This window comes from Lissotriton vulgaris, chromosome 8 (assembly GCF_964263255.1).
Source record: "Lissotriton vulgaris chromosome 8, aLisVul1.2, whole genome shotgun sequence".
Lineage (NCBI taxonomy): Eukaryota > Metazoa > Chordata > Amphibia > Caudata > Salamandridae > Lissotriton > Lissotriton vulgaris.
In genome coordinates this window covers 195738633-195757906 of record NC_141696.1, presented here as the reverse complement: position 1 = coordinate 195757906, position 19274 = coordinate 195738633, and the positions used below count along the sequence as shown (strand labels likewise).

Sequence of the window (19274 nt, the reverse complement as noted above, 5' to 3'; positions counted from 1 at the left end):
ACTGGAGGTACATGCCAAACCTACTACTGACATCATTACGTGTGTCACAACTTTCACACCCAGTTCAAACGCCATAACAAAAATAATTAGGAAACATTGGGATATTCTGAAAACCGGCAACTTTACGCCAGGACCACCACCCCTCTTTGCTTTCAAACGAACACGGAATCTGAAAGATGAGTTGGTCCACACACGCCCTAGACAATCAGTACCTAAACAATCTACATTGTGGACGTTGCCCCCAGTGGTGGGTCATTACCCGTGTGGGACATGTACTTCGTGCCCTGAAACACAGGCAACTAAAGAAATAGATCTTGGACTGACCACGCCAAACGAGACATATGAACTGCAATACCACAAATTGTATCTACATGATCCAATGCCCGTGCGGCATGAGATATATCGGGATGACGACACGTCAAGTAAAAGTGCGAATAGGGGAACCCAAGAGCCGAATTCACACAGGCAAAACCAACACGAAGATGCTGCTCCACTTTGCAGAGAAGAAACACTTGGCAACCAGATTAAAGTGGACAGTGATAGACTCCAATCCCCTGTGGTCCACGAGAACCCTATTTAGGTACGAACAAAGATGGGTCTACCGCTTGAAATGCGATAAAGAGGGTTTGAATGAGGACATCCCCTGGGTAGAACTGTTATAATCATTACACCCTATGTCTACTTTGGGAAACACACAATATAAAAGACAGGTATATTACCCATAAACAACCTGGGTGTCCTAAATCCCACTGCCACAGGAAACCTCATACACAGTTCATCAGACCATCTCTACCCATTAGGCACTTTACGTGATCCATAACACCTACAATCTACAGCATTCCTTTATATGATGTTGGGCAAATCTTTATAATCGATTTAATGTCATATCCACCAAGGACATCATGGATTGCCTTCAATATGTCAAACTAGATGTATGAACAGTTTTATTTTCATCTAGATCAGTTGTAAGGGACCATCTCAGTAACCGAGATAGAGCAACCCCCACAATTCCAAGATGGCCGCCCCGTTTCACGGGTTCCTGACGTCACCCGCACTTCCGCCCTGACATCCCTGGGCATCCGGAGCAACTTGCACGTCTCCGTGTAAACAAGAAACCAGCATAAGAGACCGGTTCAGAGAAGCTCCGGCTCCATACCGCGCAGCACTTCGCCAGGGGTAGAAGTGAATAACGCCTACTGAGGGAGACAATAGTAAGTACCGGAGCACGGAACTTTGTTCCGGCTCCGCATTCCACCTATACATTTACAGTTTATCATTGGCGCTAAGAGATTGTATACTTGGCCTGACGGAGCATGATAAAACTGGCCCGCCCTCATCCTACTTATCCGATAGCGTTTCTGATTGTTTATATATCTTCACATCGGGCGCAGAACTGAGACTAATGGGTCCCATGCATTGGACCTTAGTAACACTATCATGTGATTATATTCAAAAGATTACCGTTGCTCCCTCATTAGTTTTTTTCAGCACTCTCTCGCTATTGGGGCAAGTGGCTGCCGAGGGGGCTCATACCTAGGACTACTGGGGTATGTTAACTTTGTAATATGTATGATGTATCTGTGTCACCTACACGCCTGCCCTACATCTGGACATACCACTTCATTAAGGAGTACCTACTCCAGAATACATGCATACGGTTCCATAAGCTACTAGATGTCCACGTTGCCTATCTATATTACGCACTGTGAGATTGGTAACCCTGTAGACCCGTTGAATATCTGTGAATAACGATAACTAACCTCACCATACTGCTACCAAGCGAAACTTTCTGGGCAACCAACCAGTCTTGACATTGTTAACACCATATAGCGCTAGACCACTGACGCCCGCTTTGTCCATTTGCCGCTTATGCCTTTTTCCCTGTACTCGCACTTTAAACTAGCTACACTAGAACACCTATTCCTGAGTGTATAAGGATATACTTGGACCATCCTTAGGTCGTTGCCACTAAAACTAGATAGTGGGCATTTTCTCATGTGAGACATGCAATATACATGAAACCTGGCAATTCTTTGAGTTACATTTTTACTCTGATATAGAACTGAGTTTATTGATAAAGTCAGGATTACGAGTCACCACTAATCCTGATCAGAATCATGTTTTAATATGTAGTTGTCTGCTCTGTGTTGATACTTTCTTTTCTTTACAGGTTGGGCTTAGGTACAGACTTTGAACGTACCGGATAGCGCCAAGACGCTTTACACCTTGATGACAAAGGTACTGCAGGCTCACGGGCATTAGGCCTGGAACCTGCACCTTTAAACCCAACTTTATGGTTTGAACAATATGATTAGGTCCTGAAGAAGCGCAGCTGGATCCATTAGGGACCATTAGATGCGCGAAACATGTTGACCCAATAACTACATTTATATATACATTCGTATTTTACTTATTTTCACACCCACTTTCTTACCCTGAGATAAACGTCTAGCATTCCAGACGCTTCCCTATTATTTGGTTTATATAGGGACATTCCAGGGGCACCTCTTTTAACTGGCTAACCAGACCCTTGAATAAATTAACTGATGGGCACGTTTAGTCATTTTATTTTTGCACTCACTTTAAATATACTTCTTACACCAGGCCCTCAGACCCGCATGCACAAGTGCGACATCTCCATCAAAAGAACTCCGCCAAAGAGCCCCCTTGTGGGGCCCGTGAGGGACTGCAGCGCCACCCACACAAGGAGCAACGCCCAATGATGACTCAGGGCGCCCGGACGGTTTTCTGAGGGCACTAGGTCATCGAGGAGAATCAACCCACTCATCATCTCCCACCCTTCCTGATGTTTTTCTCACATAGCAGACAACAAAATTACTCAGAACTTTCCTTCTTTTTATCTATACTATAGAGAGAACTAGATTATGGTACACTCTCCCAGAGGAACTGATGCCCCCTTTGTGTTTTTAATTACTAAGATTTATTGGCAGCCTACTGGTGTATTCTATACCATGGTTTATATTAGTAGGTATAGAAGTATTTCATTGCCATCTTTGAGAAAATAGTACAATTTACAGGATAATGTATATCTTTACCTACAGCCGTACTTTACTGCTGTTTGTTACTGCACTAGCATTTTGCCTATAGCCTGAGTCCAAACTGTCCTCCTTAGGATGACCTTCAGGACTGCAGTGAATGGCCCCCAAGTCCATTGAGCTCAAGGAAAACAACCCTTAAAAAAAGAATTGTTTCTAAGCTGGTTCAAAAGATAGACCACCATATTGGTGGTTATATAGACCAGATAGATGTAAAACTACCCTCCATATCAAATTGGAACAAGAATACTTCAGCACAAACAACCAATCTGGATGGTAACAACAAGGCAACATCATAGGCAAAATATCAGGTAGTGCATCAACCAAAGGATTATTTGACTTTGATATCCTGGTCTGTGACTACTCTTTATTGGCATTCACCAGTTGGATTTGGGATTCATACCAAGGTACATGGGGAATCACCTCCATCCAGACATGCTTAAGAATGCAGTCTTCCAGCCAGGAGAGGTCAGCATAACCAATCAGCATACTCTAGGACTCCTCTGCGCTCCCAATCGAAATTTCCCCTGGTACTGCAGCTGTAATTGAACCTCTTCATTCCAAGCTCACCAGAAAGATGTACTTGACGATGGAAAAGTGACGCACCATACTATTAGAATTTTAATTCTCATCTTGAGGTGAATTTCCGACACACAGGCACAGTGATAGCAATGTGTTAGGAGTCCAAATTTTCTCTGCGAATTTGGTTGAAATTGAGGTTACACACGTGTCCCACGATGATAAGATTTGTTACCCAGGGCGACGAGAGCAGACCACACTGATGTGTCTGACATACAGTAGTCGCGAGAGCAGACCAAACTGATGTGTCTGACATACAGTAGTCGCGAGAGCAGACCACTCTGATGTGTCTGACATACAGCAGCCTTATCAATGGCAGGACTTGAAGAAGGACATTGGTTTCTAAACCAGAATGGTGTCATTCCAGCTATCGCCCCTCCTTAGGAAGCCTTATTTGAGAGGGAGACTAGTGCAAAGTAGCACAATGCTTTCCGATTGTGAGTTCCTTATGGGTGCTTTACACTTTTGTGTACAAACATTTTCGGGTTATAATGCACATTTCTAATTTTACTTTCTAATACCAGTCCTACGATATTTGTAGTAAAAGCCCGATCACTGGGTGAGGACTCATTATGTGGATATAACATGAGTATGTTCTGGGTGTGATTTGACATTGTAATACATGCTTATGGTAGAAAACTCGTATACCATACAGCCTGAATACATATAGTTTACAAATAACCTTACCTTACAAGGATTGAGAGGCAGCAAGAAGTGCAACCTAAAGATACACACAAGAAATAACGGAGATTCTGCACAGCTTCGTGCACAGAGATCATATCACAGTACTGTTTAATCCAAAAGCAAACAGTGACAATAATGCTCGGTAAACAGTGAAAGCAAACAGTGCAAAGTCTGAAGGCAAGCAAAGGTTTTGCAGTGGGCTTTGAGCTCGGTGCTGTTAATACACAGCCGTGGTTTAGCAAGCTCAGTGAATATGAGGAGTGTCCCTAAACATACAGGGGTCGTGCAGCGGTAGTCTGAGAGAGCACTAGACCTGACTAGTGCCTTTAAACAGACATGGTTCACCGACCAGACATCTGTGAGAGCGGTGGGAGCACTATGTGTCTCTTTAAAGAGACATGATTTGCATACAGTTAATCTGTAAAAGCAGTAAATATGACTTCAATCAGACCTGCTCGACGAAGCATCAGTTTGTGGGAACGATAGGTGTCTTTAATGATACATTCTTCATGTAGCAGCAGTCTGTGAGAGCAGTTGACATGTCATCAAGCAGACATGCTTCATGCATTAGCAGAGCAGATATGCCATTAATCAGGCTTGCTTAATTTAGCGTGTGTCTGTGAGTGCAGTACACATGCCATCGAACAGACAGGCTTCATCATGCAGCAGCAGTCTGTGAGAGCAACTATCAGCAGTCTGGGAGAATAGGAGGCGAGACAATAATAGAAATGTTTCATGCAGCCCCAGTCTGTGTGCAGTTGATATGTGTAGCCAGGCACTCTTCATGTAGCAGCAGTCTGTGATAGCAGTAGATATGGCATCGGAAACGAATGTTTCATCAACAACAGTCTGTGAGAGCAGTGGGTGGGGGCGCTAGGTCTGTTTTTAACCCCTTCCATGCTGATGACGAACCCCAGCCGTCATGCACTACGGTGCTCGGTGCTCGTGTGCTGATGACGGCTGGGGTTCGTCACGGCCCGCCCCTGTTCGTGCTGTTTACAGCACACCAGGGGAATCGTGGCCGTATGGAAAGGGTTAAACAGACCTGCTTCATGCAGTAGTGATCGTTAGATCTGATCTAGAGAAGGGCGGTTGCCCATAATCCTCCAAATTTCAGCGTTCATGTAATTTAGTTCTTGGGTGTCAATGGGGATTCATGGTCTTAGGAATTACCATGACCACCCTGGTATGTTGGGAGCAGTGATTCTGAAATCCGAACACTGTGATGGCCAGGACTGTTATGTCGAATAAAGCTGATGCACAAAATATGTCAAACAGCCTGACCATTAAACATTCCAGAATGTGGAATAGCAAATGCAGGCAGTGACTGCAGGTTCTGTTTTATTTGTAATTAAATGAAGGGTTATAACAGTAGGTTTTCAATCTTTTTCACTGATCCTTAAATTTCCTCTTGGATTTTTCCTTTTATTGCTGTTCACACTTTTAGGAGGACGATGACTGGCTGTAGTAATTGGTCAAGGTGGAAAAGTAAATAAAAAAGGGAATATAGAAAGTGTGCTGAACACTATTCTTGCCAACTATATTACATAAAAAGTGTGGCAAGGCGAGACTGTGAATGTGCTCTTTGGTACAATTCCCATTTGAATTCTTAAGCAGGAAGTCCATAAGCTGAAAGGAGCATGCTGTTTCAAATTCACTGATTTCTCTTTTCCTGCTCAGAGAACATAATAAACAGAACAAATTAGCCGTAATCAAAGTTTCCCGAAAACCCATAACCTTTCCTGCTGCATCTGTCCTTAAATGCACTTAATGTATGGCACTTTTTGCTGAAAAGATCTAACCCATAAGTAATTAAGGGTCTAATGTGTCAATGGGTTTACCTATTCTGTGTCCAGGGGGAAATGCATTCATGCATAAGACCCAATATTATTTCTCAGTTGTTATACTTATTTTCTCAGGGATCAAAACCTCTGACCATAGATATAATTTTTGAAAATATCTAGCAAGATTCGCTTTCCATCATAATGCATGATCACTAGCAATGTTAATTTCTCAGCATGACAGAGGCACATTGTTCCCTGTTACTTTCATCTTGACTAGACCCGCTCAAGGCATTGATTTTACACTGGTCTCTGCTTCTCTTTAAAAAATTTTTTTTTTGACATCTGACACTATTATTGTAAGCACGGCCTCGGATTGTTTGTAGCAAAATTTGCTCCATTATCGCACTTCTGATCCTGGCTAAATCCCATTTATGTGTTTTGTCTAATCGGCATAGGATTTACAGTTCAACAGAACCTTATAGGAAGTGGGGAAGCTGGAACCCATACTCCTAAATAAGCTGGCTCTTAGGTTCTTTTTTTGCAACATGAGAGGTAAAGAGAACTCCTTTCGCAATAACTAAAATAAAAAAAGTCCATGTTACCAAGTAAAAATTCAGGTCGACAGCCAAATTCAAGTTAGTTTATTTAATTCAAATTCTGAAACCGATTAATATACACCAATCTGAGCGTCATGGTGTAAAAACACATAGTAAACAGGATGAAAGTAAATCTCCGGAACTGATTCAGTTTGTATAACAAAAAGAAAACGACTTACTCGATCACCGCAACATATGCTATCAAAAGGCAAAAATGCATGTTGAATTGCATCATAATTTCATGTAAAACCCATCAAGTCCCTAACTGTCCCTACACTACCTTGAAGTGAAAATCCTAACCTAAAGTAAGTTTAGCGATTGTAGGAGAAAAGGTGTCAGCTGTTAGTCTTCCTAAGAAGGAACTCCAACCAGGGTCATGTAGCATGCAGCCACAAAGCCAAAGAGGAGGTCTGTACCTTAAGGCGTCTTAAAGTATAGTGTCAGCTGACCCTAACTACATTACAACATAAGCAATCACTGAATTAAGGCAGCTCCCATAGTGCTACTAGTACATTTCCATTTTCATACCCTCAGTCTTCCCTTTTCCGCCACCATGTTCACACCCTAAAATAATTTCTACGTCCTTGGTGCTAGCTTCTTCTCCCACGAGCTACAAGGAACAGTAACTGTCTCTCAGCTACTGAAGCTTGTCCACCGCAGTGGAAATACAAAAAACATGTAATATTCGAAAATGCAAGCAAAATATTTTTGGGAACATAACATCTCCAATTGTAAGTTTCAGTACTCCAGTTCCTGTTATTTCTGTTTATTTGTGATTTCATGGTTTGAATGAGAGTGGTCTCATTGCTACTTGTTAGGTCCTTTTAATTTGTAATTTTTCCTTCTCTTATTTCCATGCACATACACAACCAGAAAACGTCAGTTTCTGCAGATTTTTATCTTCACTTTTTCAGATTTGCCAGAAATGTGATCTCTCCCTTTAACCTTTGTTCTATTGGACAGGCTTTGGTAATCTTTAGGCTTCCTTCTGAGATTTCAATCTTGCCAGGTCTGGTAAAATCTACATTGTTGTCCTAAGACCATCCTCTGAAGCTTCCTCCAGGCTGGGTGCATGAGTAAATATTCACTTCCCTCCTTTCCTAAATGGACTTTTTTGGCTGTCCTTACGAGCTCATCGCTCTTTTTTTTTGTTTAGATTGCTTAGCTTTCTCCTTCAATTTTTCACACTGAAATCACTCTCTGTTTGGCCTCCAGGTTTATGTTCTCAGACGGGTGTATTGGGCTTCGGAGCAGAGCACAACTGAGCCTGTACCCAGATTCAGCACAGTTAGAACTTCACATTATTCATTTGTCTATTTTGTAACGTGGTTGCTTCAACCTGAAATTCTGTAACTGGTACTATGTTTTGCTCTGAAAACACTTAAATGCCTGATTTGTGTCTTCACCTTTTGGGTTTGGCTGTTTCTAATATTTGTCCTGCTTTTACTGTAAATTTCCCTATGATGTATTGTATCCTGACTTTTATTTGTTGTACTTTCTCATGATTGTGTGTCCCCTCTAAACCAGTCTGATGCACTTTTTGTCCAATTTGTGCTATACATAACAGTAAACTTGTGTCTTACGCTTGCCTGCTTGGTGAACACGAAAACACAGCATTAATGTGAGATCACTTTATCATCTATAAAGCCTTCTCCAACGAGTTGCTCGTGAGCTCACGGTAGCTCTCCTGTGTGCAGACCAGCTTACTGAATTAGAAGCTTGGGCTTGGTTGAAATAATATAGGTATACTAAAATTGAAAACTGTGTATACAGAATGGAAATGGGTGTTTTTTTAAAACGATTAATTGCCTTATATTTGGAGAAAAATTGTTAAATTTACAAAATATATTTAAAATTGATTTGTGAATGATAAATCCTATGCCGCTGAAGATATTTCCTCAAATGCCAGGTGCATTGCAGCAATGGCTATTATGTACTACCCATATAAAGACATTCAAAATTGAGAGCGTCTTTTCAATGTTACTGTGTCCGATGCACTAAGGTCACCGCTGCTGGTAAACTTGCATATGGTGAACAACAGTGTAATTTTTTCTTATGTGCTCACCATTGCAACACTGATATTATTGGTATCTCAGCATGATATCCATGGAATATAAGTCACTCTTTTAACTGAGAAGGTTGGAGACTCTTCTAGAAGGGATAGAATAGAATTGATAAGAATATAAAATGCTTTTTAGGACAGTTACTGTACAACGAACACAGCACAAATCATGGTATTCTGCAAAATATGGTCCAGTTACTAACACACAATTTTGACACTACATCGTTTTAAGATTACTTCATTCATATGGTTTAGTCATTCCTGCTCACTTTTGATGGCTAGTTTTGGAATGGATAAAGTGCAGTAATACAGCAATTTCCCAAACATGTTCTTAAAAGACCAACTGTTGGAAGATGGACAGCAGATCTGGCATATTTGTCATCTGAGAGTAGGAATTTAGAATAAAGAATAGGTCCCTTTAATTTGATTAAATGTGTCGAAACTTCCACCATACAAAGGGAAATAAATATTTCCATAATGTTTGTGTCCTAAAATAACATTGATACTCTCTTTTTTCGTAACCTCGGGAATTCAGTCGGTAAAGGTCTGAGTGTTATGAAATAGATTGCAGTTCTACAAAGTAATGTTATAATTGAACTGTATTTTCTGTATGTAAGAACTGGTCACCATGCTAGAATTTTATTTTAATTGAAAGCGGCCAAGACCTTTCTGTTAAAATCCTTATTGAAGACCTTTAACATATAAATATGATACACGTGGTGATTCTGTTATTCGTTCCTTCCGAATAGAATTCATGTTTTAATCTTCCAATGCCTCCTTTCTTGGCAGTAGAATTTATTATCAAGCCTTTGTGTCAATATTCACATGCTCCAGTAGCTCTTCAAAAACTATACGCACACAATTTACCCCATAGCAAACTTGAGAGATTATCTGTTCAAATGTTTGTGTTTTTAAGGCTACATGTGACTGCGAGGCTCAGGTTCCTAACTAGACAATTATATCAAAGCAATATCTAATCGTGTTGTTAAATTTTAATCTTGAAATGGGAAATGGGCCCTCTAAATGTGATGCCCAAATGAAAATCAGGGTAGCAAAGTGTTAAAATGGAATCTTAAACTGTTTGCCAAAAAACTCACTGTCCGTTTCCAACGGCCGAGTAGCGTTCATATGAACTGCTCTGTGTATGTTGTACACTGTAAAATGATTGATGGTAAATATGTTTGAAAATACAGTCCAAAAGAAACATTTATGATCCTCCCTCGAGTCTGGATCTCACCTCTCGCCGGGCAGTACTTTTTCAAACATTTTCACATCAGAACAGAACCAGGCAGAATAAAGAGTCCTTGGTTTGTTATTATTTAAGTACGAAAACCTGTATTCTGCTGCATTGCATACATTGTATTCGTCTCATTTGACGAATGGCTGTAGAGGTTGTGCGGAGTTGGGGCATAATTGAGAATGTTTATTTTATGATGCAAAAATATCATGGGATGGTCGAACCACAAAGCAATTTTTTTGCAACCTATCATTCCAACCGTAGAGAGTTAATGCATCTCCGAACACCTTGGAAGTACTGCGCTTCTAAGTGAAGTATATCCGGGTTTTCATTGGTCTATTACTTGTGCCACGCATTGCTGGCATACTGGTGCCTGAAGCGTTTGACATCAACATGTCTCTCAACATGCCAAGCTGTACCTCTTAACCCTTCCCAAATGCTCGCCACAAAGAATGCCCTGCCACCGATATGAGCATGGTTTCGTCTCTCCCTTCAGTTGATTCTTTGGCACTGACAGATGAGCTACTCTGCTGGACCAACTCTAGTCCTTCGAAGTCAGCCAGTAAGGGAGAGCAGGAGTCTGATGGTGGGAATGGTAGAGTTTGCAAATCTGGGGAGTGGCTTCATGCCAGTCAACACCACTAGCTTGCACGGAAGTCGGCTAATCTGAGGGGAGACCAGGTTATCAAAGTCTCCAACACTCTACTTTTTTCAGATACCTGGGGGCGGTGATTGCAGTGTTTGATGAGGGTCAGGCTAGTTACATCAAGAACAAAGACAATACCAAGAAGCTGCCGAAAAGTAGTTAGAAAGATTGCCTCATAATTATTTAAAATAGAAGGGTGAAGTCTTTAATTTCTAAAATTGCTAGAACCCTAGCATGACTGTGGTGAGGCAGTGAGGCGAGACACCATAACCGTGCTAAGTAAGAGGAGGTCTAAACATTCTGTGGTAGTGCTTGGCTAAAGTGAGAACAGCAACGTAGTAATGGTTAAAGCGCAGTGAGCTGCCTTGCTGTCATTTTTGGGAGTAACAGCAGCAGGGGAAAGGGAAAGAAACATAGAATTACTGCAAAGGGGTATGAGGTTTATTCTGGTGGTACCTACAAAGAATGAAAACGTACTTTATCTACCAGAAAGACATGATTTTGCTTGGGGTCCTGGGGCTGTCTGCAGTAATCGAGAAGGGTACTATCAATTACCACTGGTGTCCCAGGGTTTCAGGTGTTCTTTTATTCACATGGATAAACACGTTACTCCTTTAATTCTTTATTGGATGTTAAGGTAGAGGTTTTGACTCTCGAACACCGAGTCATACAAGTGACTACATACAATAAGATCAATGATATGTATATACACCTGGGACAGAAAAGCAATTCATGTTGGCACCCATGTCCGGTTGGGCACAGAATCTGGCCTAAAGACAGGCCCTTCAGCCAACCTCTATTGCACTTGGCGTAAGGGTAGTATCTAGCATCCTCTGGTTGGCTGAGCTTGGCACCTGGCCTTAGACCAGGCCTTGCGGCAAGACCCTTCCTGCTCACCCTGTGAATGATCGAAGGCTGTATGCTACAGAGGTTTGCTCTTTGGGGCAGTTTGAGTGCAGGGTCAGACCGAAGACCAAGTCCTATGGCCAGACCCCACTGCACATGCCAGAGGGGGTTGTGATGCTATGGTTGGCTATTAATAGCAGGCTAGGTGTGAGGAACACTTAGATGTGGTATATTATTAAAATAAACTCACTGAGAGAAACAAAGGTTAATGTGAGCTTCTGATTAGCTTTGGTAATGAGACATAAACATACTTTTTTAAAGACCTCAAAAATGTGCTGAAACCCCACTTGAAGTGCAATTATTATTACAAAACCTATAAAACACATACATTTGCCAGTTATGGTTAGGTAAACTAACCATAAATTGTGCCGCTGTCCTGCACTGCTTTTGTCCTTACTGTGACCTCACTCATGACATGTCAGATGACATCACTGATGACATTACTTATGACATCTCTGATGACCTAATCTATGATAGTGCTGTTGCCATTAGGCTGTGTACCGTAAAAATTAAGAAATATGAAAAAAGGGGTCTACAGCCTCGGACAGTAGGAGTTGACTGTCCACAGAGCAATGATCGCAGGTCCTGAAGGTGGCTGAAGGCCAGGCCCTGTGGCAAACCACTGGTGCACGCTGGCAAAGGTTTTGTGCATTGGGAATTGGCCATCTTTGGAGGGCTGGGTGCATGGCATGGCATGTCATAGGGCCAAGTCTCTGCACACAGTTGAAGTGATGTGGGTTGGTCTCCACAGTTGGCCAAAGTTCTTTGGCCTTCCTGTGCTACATTTGTTGAAAGGCTTCGTGAAGTAGGGGATGGCCACCCATGGATGGTCCGGTCACGGTCTGGCTGTAGATCAGGCCCTGCAGATGAATCTCAATACACACAGCTGTATTTGGCTGCATGTAGCCAGTTGACCATTGGGCCTGGCCAAAAGCCAGACTGTGTGCCTAACCTCCGCTACACACAGTTAAAAGTAGCATGGGTTGGTCACTCCGTGTAGGACAGAGGGTCTGGACCTGAGGCTAACCCACACAAGGGGCAGAGTATTGGTACCTACGGATTCTGTTGCCAGTGATGTCATCCAAAAGATTACCAAAGGCTGAATGTGGTGCGTGGCACTAATAATTCATGCTATTGCCATCTGTGACATCAAGCAGTTTATAATGAAATGTATACGGTTCCATCTGAGACAAAATGAATGATGAATTTGTATTATGTATGTATACATATATTCTTTATGAACTCTGACCATTGTAAAATGGCGGCCAGATTTCTCCAAATGGACTATTTATGTATATTATTTATACTTAAGTTTGTCTTTTGTGACAATGATTAGTTTGGTTGTCAATAAAGTCACGTGGTGTAGTACAACACGCTGACATTGACCAAGGTCGTCATGGCGAAACACGTTTGTCAGCCACAACAATGGTGATGGAATATGAAATTATTTTTTTTCGACTCCTGAGTGTGCTATACGCTTTGCGACGGCAAGGGATGGTTTGTGGATACATACATAGGTACATCCAGACCTATACATACATGCGTTTTGTGTTGGTAGATAAGGTCTCATTATATAGAGTGTGTCTGCCTAATTTGTCCTAACCTCATAGCTTACTGTCAACACATGCTCTTTGTTTCTGCTGAAGTGCCACTATCCCTCCTTTTTTCCGAAGAACAAGTACATTTGGGAAGAGGCAATATAAACGACTATTCAAAAGCCAGCATAATCATATTCTGATACTAATACCATAGGCTCATGAGTTTCATTAGTAGATCTTTTATATACTTAATAGGGATCTGTACCGCATATGTTTGGCATACAGAGATATATCCCTGATTAAATTAGCACAAGTCAGTGGCTTGGGAACTGGCAATGATTAAAACATTGTCCAAGCTTTGCATCTCAGAAGTCACCGGCCTGTGAGACTTTAACCATTAATGTATAGCATACAGCAACTCAACAAAATAGCTGAATTACATATCGTTATGACGATTTTATTTTATTTTTTATACAAAAGAAACGGCTAGTAAAGTATTTGCTTCAGTACACAACAGTATAGAAGTATGAAATAAAAATTGATTTCTAAATTCAACAATTGTCTCTTGAAGAAAAGAGAGAGAATTTCAGGATGGACTGGACTCTTTTCCTGGAATCCCTATCTCTGAGTACAAGTTCTTACATGTCCTAGATATCTCATAGCGAAATCAAAATCCTAGGCCATCTACAAAATAAGTGACCATTCCGGCTGGGACCAATGGAGAAAAAGAATTGTCGGTAGATAATGTGTGTATTAAAAAATATATAAGTTTAATTAAACATAGATAAAAATCATATAGAGACTCAAATGATAAGTCAAACTATATGATACAATAAAACAATGACATATTCAATTCTTTAGACACAATACATCAAATACATTCATTAAAAAGCAAATACATCATAGTAACGGTGTAGATCCTGGCTAGTTTCAACAGTTATATGCAAAGAGGAATGTTTACTGAAACGACGATTGCACTTATTAGAAAAATATAAAATGGACTCGACGCGCGTTTCGGCAGTAGAGGAACTGCCTTCTTCAGGAGTCGTTGATGGAACTCTGTAAAGAATATTATAGGAAACAATGTTATACAAAACAGTGCATATGTCCTTTTACATATTTAATACACCTATCTATTTATATACCTCTTTACTTATTATTAATTATTACTTATAGAAATTATCTGTGAATGTTGTGTATGACAATCAACTGTACCTATATTAATAATGAACCTTATTCCTTTGATGGCTCTCTATGTTGAGCTGAGTACTGCACTAATTTTGTACATATATCAGTCTATTATATGACGTTAAGTGACTAATTATTATGTCTGGACCTCTTGGCTAGAGAAAGAGTTGTTATAAATTATGTGTTTTGTAATAAGTAAAGAGGTATATAAATAGATAGGTGTATTAAATATGTAAAAGGACATATGCACTGTTTTGTATAACATTGTTTCCTATAATATTCTTTACAGAGTTCCATCAACGACTCCTGAAGAAGGCAGTTCCTCTACTGCCGAAACGCGCGTCGAGTCCATTTTATATTTTTCTAATAAGTGCAATCGTCGTTTCAGTAAACATTCCTCTTTGCATATAACTGTTGAAACTAGCCAGGATCTACACCGTTACTATGATGTATTTGCTTTTTAATGAATGTATTTGATGTATTGTGTCTAAAGAATTGAATATGTCATTGTTTTATTGTATCATATAGTTTGACTTATCATTTGAGTCTCTATATGATTTTTATCTATGTTTAATTAAACTTATATATTTTTTAATACACACATTATCTACCGACAATTCTTTTTCTCCATTGGTCCCAGCCGGAATGGTCACTTATTTTGTAGATGGCCTAGGATTTTGATTTCACAGTGGTTTTCACGCTGCCCTAGGAATCTGTGTATTATTGATACCCAGGGGGTCCTTGTTTATTTCTCAACTAGATATCTCATAGTACTTCAGATTATAAATCCAGATCGCTCTCAACTGTTGCCAAAAGTGTAAACTATGAGCGGAAGCGTTAGTAGAACACATATCAACACATCACGACCCGATGACTCTATTACTTAATCACACTGTGAATGAATCAGGGGAGAGTCCAGTGGGAGATATATTTCATTGAGTTGTTTCACGATTGAGTATGGGATGGACCTGTTATTTTTTTGCAAAATGCCGCTATAATTTCTTGACGCCCCTTTCAATCTAGCAGTGTTAAATGTCATACAACTAATAACAGAATGGGAACTGACATGTCTGGCCTAAGTCCTTGGTGGGAATTACCTAGATCCCCTAGATTGGCACTGCTACATATAACCGATACGATAGTGGTAATAAATATAAACGCCATCGCCTATGGCTAGGCCTTACCATCGCTAAAAGGGATATCACCAGAACCTGGAAATCAGATATACCCCCTACGCTCAGGGCATGGAAAAATGGGGTAGATTTCTGTGTGGGGTTAGAGATGCCGGTCTTTCAAGCTCGTTGATGCCCACTGAAACATCCTAAAATCTGGCAAAGATGGGCAGACTACCGTGGGCTGGTCCTGCCAGCACCGGCAACAACGGTTGATATTATAGATTCCAAAATTAGATCTTATGATGCACAGAATAAACAAATGCCATGATGGGAAAATGTTGGATTTTATGTTCTATATCGAGCTCTTATGTATGTAATGGACATTCGCAATTGCATTGTTGCTCTTTTGTTCAGTTATGTTTATATTAAATATGTGATGTAACAAAGTGATTACTGCTGTGTTCAAAAGTTTGCCAATAAAATGTGTTATAAAAAGAAAAACTAATAACAGAATTTAATCCTGACGATATGCTTCACCAGAAGCCAATGAAATGATCCGAGTTGATTTAATATGCTTGCATCTTTATAAATGACAAATCAACCTGACGGGCATTCTTAACTAATTGGAAGCCATGTAGGAGTTTTGCTGGGTCTGTAAGGTACATCCCATTTCAAGAATCAAGATTCCATTGGACAAGGTTATTAACCACTTCTGTATACCATTAATGGTCAATGAGTGACAGTAACCACCCTGGAGAAAGAGTTGTAGCCCTGAAGTGCACAGATGGCAATTATGCACAAAATGGGATGAAAATGAAAACAATCATTGAAACAATATTAGTTTTATACATTTTAGCAAAAGAATAAATCCACATATAAATTGGCAATTTTATACTAGCAGGTTTTGAAACTTCCCTCAAGCGAAAAATATATTAAACCAGATTTCTGGGGTTTTCTCCTACAGAACTTCAGGGGTTGTGTTCATAATACCACATATATAATAGTACATGATTCAAAACCTTGTTCTTGGCTGCATTAAAAAATATCTAAATACTGTCAGGATTCACTTGAAAGGCATTGCTATTAGATCGTTACTTACCTTAGTCGGTACACAGATAAATGTGTCAAGATTAAACTGCCTCCAATTGTGTTCTAGGCGGAGGTCCTCTTTGGCCCAGTGAGTTAATGCTCTTTGAGCCCTGGATGGTAAAGGGCACCCCGAAGTGGTCGACCCAAGAAAAGGGATCACATTATTAATGGCCGTTTGCCAGTTTCTGAAGACTATTAACATCCAATAGTGTGCAGCAACATGAGCGGGTTGTTTGTTTCACGATGTTAGGTCATATGCTGCCAAATCACCCACAGACATCCAGGCTGCCTCTACATGGCATTCTAGCCACAGAAACTGGTTCCCCAACAGAGTGACTGAAGTATTTTCCAAACTCCATAACCTCACCAACAGCAGGTGACTGTAGATTTAATACAACAGTATTCGGGGGGGGGGGCGTAGTCTGCAATTTAGAATGAGAAAATATAGCCCTGTAGTTTTGACTTTAAAGGAGAAATCAATAATTTTGTCTTGAGAGTGGTAATTTTGACCAAGACTGTGGACTTGTGTACTACATCTGTAACTCATCCCAGGGTCTTCCAGACCTGTGTTTCCTGTGAATCTGAAGTCCTAAACGGACCAGGTCATCCAAAAATGGGGCAGTGTCCTCAGCAGTCTATGTCTGTCTGAGGCACATTAGAGCAATACTCTAAATATTAACAGTTTTCTGGTGTCTATCCTTTAAGGCAAATCTCATTTAGACAACAGTGCCTGTAGGTTGTATGACAGATACACACATGGCTAAAGAATGCTTGCCTCTACAATGCTGCCCCAACAACGAATATGTCTGAACAACGCATGCCTTTACCACGCAATTTCGAGGAAAAGTGACTGGTAAAGGGATGTGTTGTAAAGATCACACCCTAGCCCCCCCACCCTGAGCCCTAAATTCTGTCCTAACCTGAGTCCTAAAAAATTCCCAGAGCCCTAAAAAATATCCCCAACCCTTAAAAAACTACCCCCCCCAAAAAGAAATACACGGCCCCAGCACCACTTACCGGAACTTGTCCTCTCTCTATCCTTCCTCTTTCCGTGAACGCTCATCCCAGCATGTAGACGGCGCTCTGCCTTAACCAACCATATGCGGGGTCAACTCATATGCGTGGAAAGGCAAGCGTGGTTCCGCTTATTGCGAAACGCCATGGTGGCTCACCCCTCGTTATAAAGGCTGTTTCTTGTGCCTGTATCTGTATTTACAGATAATGTCTTTTAATGTGGAATTCAATAATGTAACTGCAGATAATGTCTTTTAATGTGGAATTCAATAATGTAACTGCATGCAAGAGCCTAAAAAAGTTGGCAAAACTTTGATTTGCAGAATTGTCAAATTGTTCTATCAGAATCTTATCCAAGCCTGATTCGTTTGTGGTTTGGATTATAGTACTTGTAACATTGTAAGGGAAAAGCAACACTACAAGTCCAAGAATGCAAAAAGAATAATAAGTATGAATGAACTATGGACTTGGAACTGCTGTAAGTCTCTATTAAAGTCTGATACTACCACAGAGAACAGAAGATCTGGTTGATACATTTGACATTGGGTTGCTGTGGAAGCTGCTCTCTTTGAGAAGCAGAGGCGTCTCAATGTCCCACTCTGAAGTTCTCGGTTATAGCCCAGGTGCTGCTGGGATAATTCACACCTCAGTAGTGCTTTGCTCTCCTTCTCTGGACTCCACTGTCTGTTGTTCTTCCTAATCCCCTACCATGAGGCAGCCTGTCCTCTGACCAGCATTCTACCTAACTGTGTTATTGAGCAGCCTCTAGAGAATCACAGTGTTAATCTGTGGTCCCCGTTCTACATAGGGAACAGTTATTAGACCTATGTTTAGAAGTGTCTTCTGTCCGATGTCTGTTTAATTTTTGGTGGTTCGAAGTGCTGTACTGTGTTTATATCTTTAGCCGAAAACAGATTGTCTTGTAGCAACTTCACACCCCTAAACCCCAAGGTTACCCATACCTCCCTATATCACTACCCTACGATAAACTTATCCATACCTCCTTATACCACAGTCCACTCATAAACCCTAAAATTACCCTTAACTCTATTTACCAAAATCCACTTACCTGCGTGGTAAAGGTATCATAGTAAAGGCTTATCCGCCCAGATAATTCCCCCACCCCACTGGCTTGGTGAGCTTAATGGTATTGGGGAGCGGGCATATGGTCATCATGTGAAGCACTCATGTATTTGCCAAGAGATAGTTTCAAATAGTCTAGTCTGATGGACTGCCACTTACAACTGACTATTCCCGTTATTCGGTAACCCATCAGGTATAGGCTAGGTTAGACCCTTGTTTGCCACTTGAATGGTTGCTTCACATGGTAGAAGACATGGATCACTATATCCAATATTGACCTATTCATAGGTTCTCTATCTTGGAGGTGTGGGAGGTTCTCTGAATGGGGTAGTGGGCAGTGGTGTTTGAACAAAATGTTACTTTAAGATCTAGTTGTTTGTAGTAGTGTCCCAATGCAGGTTAAGGGTTATCTCCCATATGTTCAAATCAGTTATAAACTTTTGCTTTTCCTGCCAGAGCTGTGGGCATCCCTTATTATTCCGATCACCCACCCCAAAGGCTCCGTCCCAAGGATCCACCAAACCTATAGTATTGTCCATCTTTCTTCACTAGAATCTAATGTGCAGTCTTGCTTGGTAGCACTATCCCTCTGCAACTGCTTTATCTCTTCCCATTGTCCAGCAAGGATCTCTTCATTGTTTGCGGTTGTTTGTGCCCCTCTCTCCTTACTGTTTGCCACACAAGGTGTCTGCATTAA

The 19274-nt window shown here is 40.9% G+C and overlaps 1 protein-coding gene across 7 annotated transcripts in view; it reads left to right on the top strand.

The window, feature by feature from the left end:
* The window catches only part of PICALM (phosphatidylinositol binding clathrin assembly protein), a 495196-nt gene that overhangs the window by 74341 nt on the left and 401581 nt on the right, over positions 1–19274 (top strand). The gene's annotated exons all lie outside the window — the stretch shown is intronic.